At 44.2% G+C, this 13,580-nt stretch overlaps 1 protein-coding gene across 1 annotated transcript in view; it reads left to right on the top strand.

Annotated features, from left to right (window-relative positions):
* RALYL (RALY RNA binding protein like) overlaps positions 1 to 13,580 on the top strand; it is a gene marked incomplete at its 5' end in the record, with an annotated part of 274,838 nt that overhangs the window by 223,524 nt on the left and 37,734 nt on the right. The window lies entirely within an intron of this gene.

Genomic DNA, 13,580 nt, shown 5'->3' with positions numbered 1-13,580 from the left:
TTTCTTTTAATATCTTATAATTCTTTTTTATTTAAAAAAAAAAAAGAATGTTGGCTTTGTAACGAACAGATTGTCTAAATGGACATATAAGCAGGCCCTATTTTCTGCTTCCAGTCTAGGGCTGAGGGTGTGTGTTACCCTGTGGACTGTTACCCAAATCCTCCATCACCCTGCTGTGTTGTGGCAAATTGATGTCAACTTCTGAGGGTGATTAAGATCCTCTACCACTGTGGTGATTTTACTTTTTTTTTTTTCTTGAGATTTTGGTTCATATTCCATGCTGCTTGGATGGTTTTTATGAAATAGTTTATAATAATAATAGGAAAAAGAATAATAGCTAGCACTTTTTTAGTGTTTATGATAGCTATGGATTCAAGTACTTTACAAATATGAACTAATTTATTCGCCGTCACTGCCCTGTAAGTGAGGTATTAGTATATCATTCCCACTTTACAGGTGTAAAATTAATTTTTCATTTATGATTAAATAACATATTGGATTATATTTATTCCATCCTAATGTCAGGTGTATAATTTACTGTTTCCCCTCTTTTCCTTTCCTTGCTTTTGCTTCCTTAATGAATTTTCTTTTAATTCCCATGTCTTCCACAGAAACTACCTTAATTTGGATATTCCACTAGCCCCCTGTTTCATTAGCTGCTATATTAACATACTAAACTGTTATGAATCAACCTATATTTACCGGTTAACCTCTTAAAAGCAAACAATACTGCTCTAAGTCCCCTCCGGACTCAGCTTTAGCAGCCCTGACGCCATCACTGGCTCTGCACCTCCCCTCTCCTCCCCCCGAAGCTCAGGATTTCCCAGAAGCAGCAAGTTCTAATATTCTGCACCTGCTGCTTATCTGCCACCTCCCAGTGTCTGTCACCGTCATTGCCTGTTAGGACTAGTGGCTTCAGTTGGCCTCTTTCCTGGTTGTGCACAGATGTGATAGTCTTCAGGGAAGGCTAACCCTGAACCTGCATGTCTCAGTATCAACCAGACGCTTTGAAATAAATCTGGCGTCTTTTGTTTTTTTAGCAACAATCATGTGGAACTGGGCACACCAGAGTGCCTTTGTTGCTCTAAAAGATGGAAATAAGTAATCAGTAGAAATATTACAGATCAGCAATGGACTGGAAATGTTTTGTAGGATCTAGTACAATAATCATTTGAAATTTAGTGTGAATATATTTTTTTCCTCATAATGTGCTCATTTTAATAGAGTTATTAGTATAGAAAGACAATAGAGTGATCAATTTCATGTAGATTTCATATAGTTTTATTCGTTTTGAGGTTCAGTTCACAGAAATTAACTGTGAATTACTGTTATGTTAGTGAAACACAAATCTAAACAAGATTTATATATAATTCCTGAAAATCCATATGTACAAGTGTACATATAGATATATGTGTGTATAAATATATACAGGGTGTGGCAAAAATAGATTTGTAGTTGTCTATATAGAATATAATACAATAATTAATAAATAATAATACAAGAATAAACTGTTTTGTATACTCACAACTATAAACCTACTTATGCCCCACCCTGTATATAAATACTATCATTATTTGAGAGTACTTTTATAATTAGCCTGGTACCTATGAATAACAATAATTTTCAAATTCAAATCACAAATGAAAAATTTGGGTGAAGTGTAAAATATACCGTGTTAATATTGCCTTAATCTGAAGGAATATTTCCTGAGCCATATATCCTATCTAATAAAAGAGTAATATTCAAATTAACTGTCACTCCGCGACAAAAATGGAGGTGCCCATAGCCACAAGATGGCGGAGCCCAGTCCTCTAAGCCCCGCCAGAGTCTCCCAGTCCCAGGGAGGGCTGCTGCTGAGAGCCAGCAGCAAAAGCAGCCTGGTAGAATGCTGCCCAGAGGCCCTCCTGACCCTTTATAAAAAACAAAAACAAATTCACTCCTCATGGAGTGATCCCACACACACACACCTGCAGCCTGGTGTCTCAACCTGGGAGGGGTGCGCAGCCCCATGGAGTGATCCCCTCCCAGCCCCAGCCTAGGGTCTCAGCCTGGAGGGGCACACAGCCCCAGGGAGCAATCCCCTCCCAGACCCAGCCTGGGGTCTCAGCCTGGGAGGGGCACGCTGCCCCACGGAGCAATCCCGTCCCAGCCCCAGCCTGGGGTCTCAACCACTGAGTCACATCAACCAGGCATATATGGAGGAATCTTAAATGTTTCTATTTTTAACATATTTTATTGATTTTTTTACAGAGAGGAATGGAAAGGGATAGAGAGTTAGAAACATCTATGAGAGAGAAACATTGATCAGCTGCCTCCTGCACACTCCCCACTGGGTATGTGCCCCCAACCAAGGTACATGGCCTTGACCGGAATCGAACCTGGGACCCTTGACTCTGCAGGCCATTGTTCCATCCACTGAGTCAAACCAGTTAGGGCTGCCCAATATGTTAAAGAAAAAACCCTATCTAATAAAGAGGGAATATGCAGGGAGGGCATTTGGGGTGACCGGGCTGTCAGGGGAGGGCAGTTGGGGATGATCGGGCTGGCAGGGGAGCAGTTAGGCGTCAATCAGGCTGGCAGGGGAATGGTTAGGGGGTAATCAGGCTGGCAGGCGAGCAGTTGGGAGCCAGCAGTCCCAGATTGTGAAAGGGATGTCCAACTGCCTGTTTAGGCCCAATCCCATGGATCGGGCCTAAACAGGCAGTCAGACATCCCCCGAGGGGTCCCAGATTGGAAAGGGTGCAAGTTGGGCTGAGGGACACCACCCCCACCCCTCGTGCACAAATTTCGTGCACTGGGCCTCTAGTATGTATATATATAATCCTACATAATAAAATGGTAATATGTAAATTACCATCACTCCGCTACGCCCACGATTGGGCCAGCAGGAGGCGCAGGGGGCGGGACTCAGGGTGGCCGGGGTAGCTGATTGGGCCAGCAGGACGCTAAGCTCGCGGAGCCAGTGGCGCCGCGAGCTCAGCGTCTGTGCCATGGCCGCACCGGAGGCTTTCGGAAGGCCTGGGGCACCAGCGGACAGACAGCCAGCCGGCTCCCCCGCGATCAAAAGCCAAAGCGGGGGAGCTGTCTGTCTGTCTGTGCCGGCGCAAGGCCTTTCGAAAGCCTCCGCCACGCCGGAGGCTTTCGGAAGGCCTGGGGCACCAGCGGACAGACAGCCAGCTGGTGCACCAGGTGCATGATTAAATCATGCACTGGGCCTCTAGTTATATATAATATATAATTAATAGCTGTCTCTCAGCACTTAATAACTTTGTAAATTCAGAAGAGGAAATTAATGTTATAGCTTGAACAATTTTCATTTCTTATTTCAGAATTTTTAAATATAATTAAACTAAAGGCTCAGTGCATGAAATTCATGCACTGGGGGGGGGGGGGTGTCCCTCAGCCCAGCCTGCACCCTCTCCAATCTGGGACCCCTTGGGATTTAACCTAAACCTGCAGTCAGACAACCTTCTCACAATCCAGGACTGCTGGCTCCCAACAGCTCACCTGCCTGCCAGCCTACTCACCCCGTAACCATTCTTCTGCCAACCTGATCAACTCCTAACTTCTCCTCTGCTGGCCCGGTAACCCCAAACTGCCCTCCCCTACTGGCCTGGTTGCCCCCAACTGCCCTCCCCTGCTGGCCTGGTCCCCCCAACTGCCCTCCCCTGCTGGCCATTTTGTGGTGGCCAATTTTGATCACATGGGGGCAGCCACCTTGTGTGATGGCATGAGGGTCAATTTGCATATTACCTCTTTATTATATAGGATTTTGCTGAGGAGAAAAAAACAGATAAAGAAAAAATAGATTAATGCAGTAATTTACCAAAGATAAATGTTTCTAGTAGTGTGCTCTTTAAAAATTGAGGTTACCATGAGACATTTCTGTCCCTTTTCAAATCAATTTGAACTGAAACTGTCACCCACTTGTCCCATCCCACATCATGGAATCCTAAGATGAAGGAGACCTTGATGTTGCTAATAAGCATTTTACAACAGAGAAGGCATGTGTACCGATGAGTTACAGTTTCTCAGTGGAAAAATCAGTTCCCTCTGAACAAATAATTCATTAAATCAATTAATTTAAATGCTTATGTGTAACAAGAACAATCTTAGTAAGTTGTGATGCATTGGGGGGTTCTGTCGATGCCCTTTGATAACGGAACAGGTGACCCCAACAGGACATTAAAGAGAGTTCCATTAACTTTAAGGAATAGTTGTGAGAACTTATCCCCAACACTGAGCAGGTGCTGTTATGTTGGGGTTTTTCCCCAGAAGACCATGTGGTTTAAGTGTGGAGATAACGCTTCAGTAGAGGAGCGATGCCAATGTGCAGCCCTGTCGCTAATCATCCAGCAGCCAGTCTCCGGAGCACGCCTGTGTGTGTTCTGCTCTCAGGTTTGGGCCAGAGGGGCCGCAGGGGCCTCACAGATGGTACTGAATCGAATTGAGAAGGGCGGTGGGCTGGGGAGGATGGAATCACAGAGATTCCTGCTTCCAGGAGACAGACTCTGGGTGGAGAGCAGAGAGTGGCCAGTGGGTGGCCCGGGGCACATCCATGTTCCACAGTGTCCAGTCACGGTGGCCTACAGAGAGCCTTGAACCCTGAGGTGCCCCTATTTTCTACCCGGGAAATAGAGACGATAATACTTGGATCCAACAGGTTGTGTTGGGTATCTGTATAAAGAAAGTCACAAACCTGCTGTAATGGGGCTCCTTCATATAACCAGATTCTAAAGCAGAACGGCCAATAACAAGATGTTCAGCAAGACCCGTCAGTGAGGCTGCAGCACTGGAGTGGGTTCCTCGGGGCTGAGAACTTGTTCCACAAGCCACCCCAGGGGGTCCGACCAACCTCCCACTGGAGCGAGGAGAGCGAGTCCACCGACAAACCTAACATCTATCTCTGTTTCGTCCTCTCAGCTCTCTCCTGAGATCGGGCCCTACCAAGCACAGCCTTGAGTACCCTAACACTCATTTAACTCATTTTCTGGACTCTATGCTCTCCCCCAACCCTGTTCACCCATGCCCACCCACTGGATTACCTAAACCGAGTGCTTTCGTCACTTCCTCGCTCAACACTCAAAATTACTACCATTTACCAAGTAAGAATCCGAACTCTCCAGGTACTTCTCAAGGTATACCAGTATGTGGTCTGATACCTCCATCCCCAGTTGTACCCCACTCTTCTCCTAGCTTAACTGAACACTTATTTAAATATTTCCCAACTCATGTTCATGTACCTCCACCTGACAGCCCTTTCCTTTACCTGGAGAAAGGAGTTAGCAATCTTAGTATCTGTCTTTCATACAAATAAGCATTAATGGTTGTTTTATCTGCCTTTCAAGGCCAGCTCAGGTAATGCGGGTCTTCTGAGATAAGTTCTCACCTGCAGCATCCGCCCTCTAGAGTGAACCAGTGTTCATCTTCTATTATGGGACTTCAGCCCATCTGTCTCATGTTACAGTTACTTGTAAGAGCATCTAATCTCTCCATTCTAGATTACAAATGCATTCTTCATCACTTCCGCATTGCACAGAGTATACTGTTGAATATTTATGGAATCTATGTCACCAGTATTATTTTTGCTTTTTGCTTTTTCTTTTTCACAAATTTTATATTTGACAATAAAATACCTCTTCAGAAATGCTACAACTAAGAGAAACTTATTTATAGAATATCTTGAGATTATAGTAGGCAGATCTGCATTTGATCCTAAACTCTACCTGTTCAGATTAATACATTTCACAAAGTGATTAGGGCTTTGAGAATGTACTGTAAATTGTCAGATTCTCAGGCTTTTCTTTTGGTTTTTGATTACAGTTTGCATTCAATAGTATTTGTATTAGCTTCAGGTGTACAGAACAGAGGATAGATATTTATATAGGTTACAAATTATTCCCTCTAATAATTCAAGTGTCCACCTGACATCATAAATAGTTATTACAATATTGACTATATTCCTTCTGCTGTGCTTTTTACATCCTGTGACTATTTTGTGACTACCTCTTTGTACTTCTTGATCCCTTCACCTTATGTCACCCAGTCCCCCCCCCCCCCCCCCCCCCCCCCCCGCCATGGCCTCCATCAGTCTGTTCTCTGTATCTATGGGCCTGTTTCCATTTTGTTTGTTTTTAACATTGTTCTTTAGATTCGACATATGTGGAATCACATGGTGTTTGTCTTTGTCTGAATTATTTCACTTAGCATAATGCCCTCTGGGTATATCCATGCTGTCGCAAATGATAAAATTTAATTCTTTTTTATGGCTGAGTGATATTTCATTGTATATATGTACCACAGCTTTTTAATCCAATCATCTATTGATGGGCACTTAGGCTGCTTCCATATCTTGGCTAATAATGCTACAAGGAACATGGAGATGTATATATTCTTTTGAATTATTATTTTGCAGTTCTTTAGATATATACCCAGAAGTGGAAACTGGGTCATAAGGCAATTTTATTTCTAATTTTTGTGGAACCTCCACAGTTTTCCACAGTGGCTACACCAGTCAGTCTGCATTCCCATCAACAGTGCACGAAGGTTCCCTTTTCTCTACATCCTCACCAACACCTGTTGTTTGATTTATTGATGACAGCCATTCTGAAAGGTGCGAAGTGATATCTCATTGTGACTTTAATTTGCATCTCTCTTATAATTAGTGATGTTGAGCATCTTTTCATATGTCTATTGGCCATCTGTATGTACTCTTTGGAGAACTGCCTATTCAGGTTCTTTGCCACTTTTTAATTGGTCATTTGTTCTTTTGGTGTCGAGTTATCTGAGTTCTTTACAAATTTTGAATATTAACTCCTTATCAGACGTATCATTGGCAAATATCTCTTCCCATTCAGTAGGTTTTCTTTTTTTTGTTGATGGTTTCCCTTGCTGTACAGAACCTTTTTAGTTTGTTGTAGTCCCATTTGTTTATTTTTTCTTTTGTTTCCCTTACCCAAGGAAATATGTCAGAAAAAAATATTGGTCAGAGAAATGTCCAAGATTTTATTGCCTATGCTTTTGTTTTCTTCTAAGACAAAGGCTATTACAAGAGACAAAGAAGGTCATTACATAATGATAAAGGCATCATTTCAACAAGAGGAAATAACCCTTGTAAACATCAATGCACACAACATAGAAGCACCTAAATATATAAAGCAAATGTTGATGGGTGTAAAGGGAGAGATACAGAGGAATGCAGGCATAGGAGGGGACATTAGCACCCCATTGACATCAATGGATAGGTTTTCCAGGCCAAAAAAAAAATCAACAAGGAAACAGAGGCTTTAAATGTTACATTAGACCAGGTGGGTTTAATTGGTTTTTATTGATGAACAGGGGCCTGGTGCACAAATTCGTGTTCCTTGGCCTGGCCTGTGGGATCAGGCCAAAACTGGCTCTCTGACATCCCCCAAGGGGGCCCAGATTGTGAGAGGGCACAGGCCAGGCCAAGGGACCCCACTGGTGCACGATCGGGTCCGGGGAAGGACGTAGGAGGTTGGCCAGCCAGGGAGGGACTGCAGGCGGACTCCAGGGCATGTCCAGCCCGTCTCGCTCAGTCCCGATTGGCAGAAGTGTCCTCAGGGTGATATTGCCCTCTGTGAAGATCACTGATAGAGGCAGCGAGCTGGAGAGTACTTATTTGTCCCCGGGTAGTCTTGCCCCACAGGGATGAACATAAATTGAAATATTTTCCATCACATAAATCAGAGAGGCACACATTTTTCGATACAGGCAGACAGTGTCAGCCTGTATGCCTATTTCCTCTCAGATTGTATCTCATTGCAGCAAAAGGCACAGACATCATTTTGTTGACTGTATCCGAATGTAATAATGTTTATCACCAAATCAATGAGCTATTTAGAGAGAGCAGGTCTGAAATGATTTAGCATGCCTTCTTTTTTCAAACTAAAATCCTGCAGTGACAGCTTAGGCGAAAATGTTTAAGATGGTCTGTGTGATGTAACCTAATCCTAGCTTCTCCAGGGTCTAAAAGCAAGTTAAAACCATTTTTCCTAGGAACTTGTTAGGTTTTTTATTTTCATTTATCATTTTTCTAATCGTGAAGAATAATTTTAAATTCAAACCCTATAACCACTCATAGAAAAATAAGTTAGTATAGTCAACTGGACAAGCATTGATTTTTAATATGACATTATGTTTTCTTTTTTATGTTTACATGTTATTTATTTTCTTACCAAACATATGAATAGAGCGCATAGTTAACAGCATGTTTTCTTTTGTCTATTTTTTTTTTGCAAAGCTTTTGTTGTAGAATTTATCTAGAGGAAAGGAGTAAAAGACATAAAGGTAAAGGCATCATTTCAACAAGAGGACATCCCTTGTAATCATCAATGCACCCAACATAGGAGCACCTAAATATGTAAACTCCCTTGGAAGGCAGTATCTGATGCCATCTAAAACACGCATTATGTATGCAAACTCAAATACTAGGCAGGCCCATCTAATATAGTAACTTAAAATGCCATCTCTAACTGGTTACCCACATATTTATTTTCCTACATTTGCTCTCTCCCGTTCTCCGGACTTATATACCAATGCCTACTGCTCACTTGCGCATGGGGACTAGCAGGCATGTCACAGGTAACCGGTTTAAACAAAACTGCTGGGAGGGGACAGGGAGATCTGATCACTGAAGCCCCGGGATTGGGGGAGTCTGAGAAAACTGCTTTACTTCCCGGTGGGCTCTCACTCCCCTCCTCTCCCTCCTCCACCGCTGTGTCCCCTGATCTGAGGCTCGGCTCTAATGGTGCCCCCCTGAGTGTCACCTGAAGGTGTGGGAAGGAGGATGAGTCTGGGGCAGAAGAGGACAAGCGTGGAGGGGACGTCACAGCGTGGGCAACATTGGAGCTGAGGGTTTCAGGGTCAAAGGGCATGCCCCAGGCGGAGTGAGCGTGCAGGCAGACCAGTGGAAACAGGAACAAGGGTTTGGATGCCTGAAAACAAGACACCCCCCACCCCCTGGGTGTGAGCAGCTGTTCCCGGAGCCTCAGGCCATTAGAAACACAGGGAAGAGGATGTGAGCGGAGAGATTTGGAGCCAACTGGGAAGTGAAGCCATTTTCTCAGATTCTCACATTCATAATTTTTAAATTTCAAAATTCATAATCTCCAGTAATCAGATCTAATTGTCCCCAGCACCCAGCTTTCCTATATCAATAATTGTATAACAGCACGTTGATTAAAAATATTCGGTATTATTCTTTTTTATTATTAATACTGATTTCAGAAAGGAAGGGAGGGGGGAGAGAGATAGAAACATCAATGATGAGAGAGAATCATTGATAGGCTGCTTCCTGCATGCCCCCTACTGGGGATTGAGCCTGCAACCTGGGCATGTGTCCTGACTGGCAATCAAACCTTGACCCCCTGGTTCATAGGTCAATACTCAACCACTGAGCCACACAGGCCAGGCTTCAGTATTACTCTTAGCAAGAGAACTATGCCTGACTCTTGCTAGCTCATACTCTACATGAATAAGGTGCTACAGTCAATGGGGTGTGTCTTTAAATACAAGAAGTTTGGATTTTGAAGAGTCAAGGGGAATTGGGAAAAATTGCAAAATGGTGTTTGCCAAAGGCAGGCATTCTTTTCTCATTTTTTGTCATAGTGCTTCTGATAAATTAGGAAAGGGCTATTTCCACGTCATTTTTCTCTCTGCACTTCCTGTTTGGTTATCTAGCCTCGAATTAGGCAGTCAGCTCCATCAGTGGCCAGCACACACACAACGCTGAGCTGGACTTGCAGTGACCATACCTGCGTACAATACCTACAGATTGTCTGGCATTTGTTAATTTCTTACTGTGCGTAAGATGTGCTTAAGATTGGGAGGAGGGGTCAGGGAGGGGAGGAAGGGAGAAAGGGAGGAAGGGAGGGAGGGAGAGGAAAATGGATGCCCTCTCTCCATTCAGGGAGTTTTGTTGTTGACAGCCTGTGATGGCATAGAACATGTCTTACTTTAGACAACCGCCTGTGATTTCTTCTTTCTAAAATGTAATATTGTCAGAGATCAGAATACTATGTCAACCAGGAATCTGAATAGGTTGCACAGAGCTGGTTTATGATGACAAAGGCAAGAAGTTTCCATTCGGTGCTAATCTGAGTTAGGGTTTCTTCTTAGACGTGTTCATATCATGTTTAATTAAGGAGGACAGACCTCGAAGCCCAGGGCCTCCTGGTAGCAGAAGCCTTGCAGTGAGGAAGAGGAGGAGCTGGCCAAACCCAGAAACATCCCAAAGCAGCGGTCGGCGCCGTCTAGCGCGGAGCCCACGTTTGATACAGAGAGGGACATGGAGCGGTCCACAGCACAGTCCAGCAGCACCTGTGAGACTCAGTAAACAGACAGGCAAGACACGCCCCTCCGGGGGGCCAGTCCAGAAAGAATTCACAGGACAGAAAAGACAGAATATGGTTCCTGAAAGGCACGTGGGCAATTTGACAGACATATTCATGGGGGAGAGAGCGTTTTTGCTGGGTTGGCATGTAAATAATAAAAATAATAATACCTGAAATAGCAACTTCTGCTTCTACCACCTATTGGTCTGCTGATGCGAGCGAGGTGCCAAGTGTTCTTTTTTTTTTTTTAATATATTTTATTGATTTTTTACAGAGAGGAAGGGAGAGGGATAGAGGATTAGAAACATCAATGAGAGAGAAACATCCATCAGCTGCCTCCTGCACACCTCCTAATGGGGATGTGCCCGCAAACAAGGTACATGCCCTTGACTGGAATCAAACCTGGGACCCTTCAGTCCGCAGGCCGATGCTCTATCCACTGAGCCAAACCGGTTAGGGCAAGGTGCCAATTGTTCTAAACGCTATAGCTCACTGAGTCCTTGCAGCAAGGCCCTCAGGCAGAGGGTGGGAGTCGGAGAGGAGCTGCTCTGAGCTGTTGGAGTGACTCCCGGGGCACAGCGGAGAGCGGGTCCGGAGGCCAGGCTGGCTGAGCGGCACAGCCGTGCTGTTCAAGTGGGGGGTCAGCCTGAAAGGCAGTGGGAGGCACACCTGGGGTTACCTTTGGAGAGACCCGTGCAGCAGCCTGAAGAGCTGGGTTGGAACGTGGGAGTGTTTCTGGTCTTTTTCCTGTAAAAGGTGGGGCAGTTGGACTTTTCAGCAGGAAAGACTTACGACCTGTAAGTAAGGCTCTCCAGGTCCCACTCCAGGGCCGGGCAGCCGGAGCGCAGACGCCAAGGAAGAGGGCGGTGAGAACACTGGGGAAGAAACGACGTGGGGGGAGAAAGCACGCCTGGGGCGCTTTGGACCCAAGGCTCGCCTGAATTCTGAACTAACTTCTGTTGTTTTGGAAAAATGTCAGAAGCCAAAGTTGCAAAGATTTTTAAAATTCTAAGTTTAGAAAACTGCCGCTGCACAATATTGATGGGGTAGGTAAAAACAGGGAATGAATGTCACCCACCAAGCGGTAGAGAAATTGTTCACAGGAACCAAAAAAAGGTAGAAAAAAGGCAGAAAAAAAGTGAGAGAGAAGCACATCGACACAGGTGGCTTGCGGCAGGGTCCTCAGAATCCAGGCATAAGAAGAGAACCATCCGGTCTATCGGAGCACCTGCGCTAGGCATCCAGGAAAGGGGCGGGCCCCGCACAGGCCTGCACCCACCGCCTGCCCTGGTGGGGCAGCAAAGGGGCAGAACCTGGCTGGCTCGGCCCCTGATGTCTCTGAGCTCCAACAGCTAATTAGACAGACTTCACAGCGACCCGCTGTGGTCAGAGGTTCCCACAGAGCTGGGCATGAGCCCAGACAAAGCAAACCTTCCCCGCACACTTACAAGTTCCTACTGCTGAGTCCAGATGCCTCGTTGGTATGTAATGCAGTTGTATAAAACTGGACATTGGTGGTTAATTTGTTCATTTTTTTAAGGAGATAAATTAAAATTAGTCAATTCCATTCCTGGGCAGCGGAGTGGCTCCACTTACCGAGAAATCTGTTACTTCCCAGCCCCAGCCCCAGCTCTCCGGCACTGACAGCCAGTGTTATAAAGTATTTCCTATTACAGTCGATAAGGTTAAGTAAAACTACACGGGGTGCTTTCATCAAAGGGAGCGAAAATCATTCTTCAAAGCAGAATCCATTTCAAGTTGTGACAGATGATGTTTTTCAAATTAAGCTGCAATTCGACAACGGCACTTTTATGTCTTTGAAATGACTGACAGAAGGAGCAATTCTCTACTTTAAACTGCTCTGCTTTCATTTGGGTTCTTCAGATAGGAACACTCCAGGGGTCCCTGGTTCTTGCAGCTTTTATTTTACAAATGACTTTCATTATAAGTAAAAATCTGTTTTTTATGAAAAATCTATGATTTTATAATGGAAAAATTTTCTCATTTTCATATTGGAAAAAGTCTTTCTTCCTTTGAGCGATTAGTGTACATTAATGCATAATTTACCCTGTATGTTATATGACATATCTGAGTTGACAGACAGCCCTATTTCAAGCAAACATAGGTTACAATAAATTTCCTGAAGACTAAAGAAGCAATCTAAACACTCAGTTGTTTTGTTTTTCTGAAATTCTTAGGGAATAGCCAAGTTCAGATCATTATAAATTTGAAGTGAAAGTGACAGAGAAGGATAGTCCCTGATTTCAAGATCTGTGCCCCAAACCTTTTTAAAACGTTTTATTGATTGATTTTAGAAAGAGGAATGGAGAGAGAAAAACATCAATTTGTTGTTTCATGTTGTTCCACTTAGTTATGCATTCATTGGTCGATTCTTGTATGTGACGTAACTGGAGATTGAACCCATAACCTTGGTGGATAAGGACAACGCTCTAACCAACTGAGCTACGTGGCCGGGACTGTGCTCCAGACCTTGAGTGTAGCTCTCTGCTGGGACACAGACACCCCAACCCCCCAGGTGAACGCTCATGGGCAGGTGTGGCTCCCACAGTGCCAGCTTCAGCATCTTCAGGCTCCGGTTTCTGTGGGTTCCTGACAGCATTTCCAAACGTTCTCATCACAATAGGAAGTTAAGGGCGGCGCAGTGGATTTCCATGAACATAAACATGCTTCATTTAAAGGAGTGTTTGGTCAATATGAGGTTGTCCTTTTCTTAAGCCCTTTCTTTCTAATTCTAGGAGATAGTAGGATGCTTGTTATAATTGTTGTTTTTTAACATCCTTACTTGGCAAAATGAAAAGTTGTCAATCTTCTATTAGTCTTATCTTTTATCTTTAAAAACCACAGTGAACAGCCAAAACCCAGCATGAGAGCATCCGTGTGAAACGGAGTGGGAGCGTCCGTGAATTTCCTTCCTCCGGCATCAGGGCTTAGGGAGGCTGGCACAGCTCACCGCCTCAGTTTCCTTTTTAAAAAGTCAAGTACAAGCGTTCTGTAAGTTGGGAGACTTCTCTAGCATCTTAGACATTTTAGGGGAAAAGTGTGATTTTCTGGTTCCAATCAATCACCAAAGTACTGGATTAAAAATATCGCTGACTGCTAAAATATATGTTACGACTTAGTCCTAAAAGTATCATTATTAACACACCTGTCAGGATTGAATCCTCCCTCAATCTGAGTCCATCTGAGAGTTACTCAACTACTAGT

This window comes from Cnephaeus nilssonii, assembly GCF_951640355.1.
Source record: "Cnephaeus nilssonii genome assembly, chromosome: 18".
Lineage (NCBI taxonomy): Eukaryota > Metazoa > Chordata > Mammalia > Chiroptera > Vespertilionidae > Cnephaeus > Cnephaeus nilssonii.
The sequence above is the reverse complement of the archived record's forward strand: the minus strand, read 5'-3'. Positions and strand labels throughout refer to the sequence as shown.